Raw genomic sequence first — 2,672 nt, 5'->3', positions numbered from 1 at the left:
GTGGCGACGACGGTTGTTGGTTGGACGACTGAGGGTGGCATAGGTGTTTCATGTGCAGTTGGCGCACTTGGCGTGTGCACGGGGGACTGGGCAGGTGGTGTGATGGTGATGGTCGCCTCATCTGTTACAGCGGATCCCGTTAGTACAGGTAGCAGCAGTGTGGTGCAGTTGGAGACAATTATAGCTACATCTGGTCAGTACTGTTATATGGAGCAGAAACATGGACCTTAAAAGCCGTAAGTATCAAACGACTTGCCGCCTTTGAAATGCGATTGCACAGAAGAATGCTTAGAATACCCTGGACAGATATGATAACAAACGATGAAGTTCTAAGGAGAGCTAGAACAAAGCAAGAACTAATAACAACTACAAAAAGTTCGCAAAACAGCTTATCTAGGCCATATATTAAGAGGAAACAAATATGGCCTCATAAAACTCATTCTCCAAGGTAAAATAGAGGGCAAACGGCGAGTTGGCAGACCAGAGATAACATGGTTACACAACATCAAGCAGTGGACCGGTATTGAGACAACTGAGAGACTCTTCCGAATAGCAGAAGACAGAAAACCTTTCTCCAGAGTAATCGCCGACGTCTGGGCAACCGGATATAGCACTTGAAGAAGAAGAAGAAGAAAACAGTAGATTTAGGGCGAGGTGTGGTGTGAGTGGTGCGGGTTCGATTGGGGATGGCAGATTTAGTGATGGTGGGAGGGGGTATATCGGGCTTTGATATGTGTGTGTTACTGGAGTAATTTCAGAATTAGGAGGATCAGTTTGGGTAGGTGTTGTGACTGTTGGGTGAGTGATTGCAGGGTCACTGTGAGAGCTGGTGTCCACTAGGGACAAAGGTGGGTCGGTTTGGACACCGCATTCCCAGAAAGGAAGTTCTTCTGTTGATTCTTCTTCTTCTTCAGCTTCTTCAATGTTCTCATGTTCTTATTCTTATTTCTCTTATTCTTATTCTTATTCTTATTCGGTGTCTTCTGGTTCAGGGTCTTGGAGGGAGTCCGAGGGGTTTATAATTATAGGGTGGGGGATATCTGGGTGTGGGGTGAGTCTCTGTAGAATGTCTTTCATAAGAAAGTCTCGATCGGGGGTGATCATGAGGATGTTATTGTGAGTTTCTTCTATTACTGCAATATGGGTTGGTATGATGTCAAAAATGGCAGCAAGTATTGTGCTCCGGCTGATGGGCACAGGTCCTTGGATACCAAGAGGGACCAATGGAGGAGTGAGACGGAGATGGGCTTGGGGAGCTGAGATACCGGGTGAATTCCTTGGCAACTTCTACGAAGGATGGGGGTGAGCTATCTAGGAGTGGAGAGCGAATAGAGGCCCGGCTATTCGATCCACCGGGCTTGTTCTTATGTCTCAGCTGGTAGGGCATGATCTTGGCAGGATTTAGCTTGGTAGGGTTGGAAGGAAGAGGAATGAAATATTGGAACGGTCAAACGCAGTTGCGGACCGGGCTGGATAATTTCAACTTGTTGCCTGAGTCGAGTCAGGCTAGTTTTTGTGCGTGGATTACGCCGCGGGCAAGGCACGATCTCCGGACACCAAGCTGTTCTGACAAATTGCTCAGGGGCCAACAGGGTAGCCCAGGGGTTTCCAAATGGCGTCCCGTGGGCCATATGTGGCCCGCGAAGCCATATAACTCGGCCCGCGAGAACATTTTAATAAATAATGTGAAGAATAATTACAAAATAATATTTTATAGTGAGGCCTTATTGAAGTGCTCATTCAATTAATCAGTCATTTATTCGAAAGTACAGAGAATATTTCATTTTATTAAGTGCTAATACTGGCAGGAAACATCTAGGCCTACATTCAGCAGCCCATGTCGCAATTTCTGCAGAGAGCTTGGAGCGCGGATTTGTTTGCTCACCAGCTAAGTTTGGAAGGTGGAATTTCGACATGACGTGCACAAAGCCGAACAAGGGGGCAATAGAATTCCAACGGACAACATTTCAGATACCCGGGCGAGAGGCTAGGGTCGCTTATAAGAAATGTTTGAAGTAAGCGTCAGGTACGCGATGCGTGGAGCCAATGAAACGATAGAGCCACCATCGATACGGCTAGGTATTGGTCTAGGGAAGAGATGGCCCCAATCGAGGTTACGACGGCGTCTTCGAGGACGAGTTAATAAAAACGATGACCGCGTCAGTTAGTTACCCTATTATTCGGCGAGATTCTGTGCAGGTAACATCGTAAGAAGAAGTTTTTATTTACGCGAGTGATCGTGTGGGGACTCTTAAGATTTTGTTGGAAGACGCTCAGTCTACATTTGATATACCTACTCAAGTTTTCTAATACTGGGAGAATGGCATTTAACTTACGATTACCAACGGGAGAGAACCGTTCCATTTAATTATTTCAAAGTGCATAGTAGCCTACCTCTGTAAATCGTTTTCCGAGGGCATAAACTTTACCATTTTCAGTTCAGCCATGTAAAATATGGGAAATATTTGACTAGTTGCGGGTGTAGATAAGAGAAGCGGTTCCGCGACTGAATGGGAACTTGTTTCACGGTCGGTGGAATTTACCGCCGGCTGTAGTATTCTAGTAACTGGCCGGTTGATCTTGACCTAATTTCTACATCGTGAACGAGGGGATGTTTTAGACGACATCCAGAAGCAGAAGCAGCAACGGTAATACGGCATCACCTTTCTACC

This window comes from Anabrus simplex, chromosome 3 (assembly GCF_040414725.1).
Source record: "Anabrus simplex isolate iqAnaSimp1 chromosome 3, ASM4041472v1, whole genome shotgun sequence".
NCBI lineage: Eukaryota > Metazoa > Arthropoda > Insecta > Orthoptera > Tettigoniidae > Anabrus > Anabrus simplex.
This window is presented reverse-complemented; position numbering follows the sequence as displayed.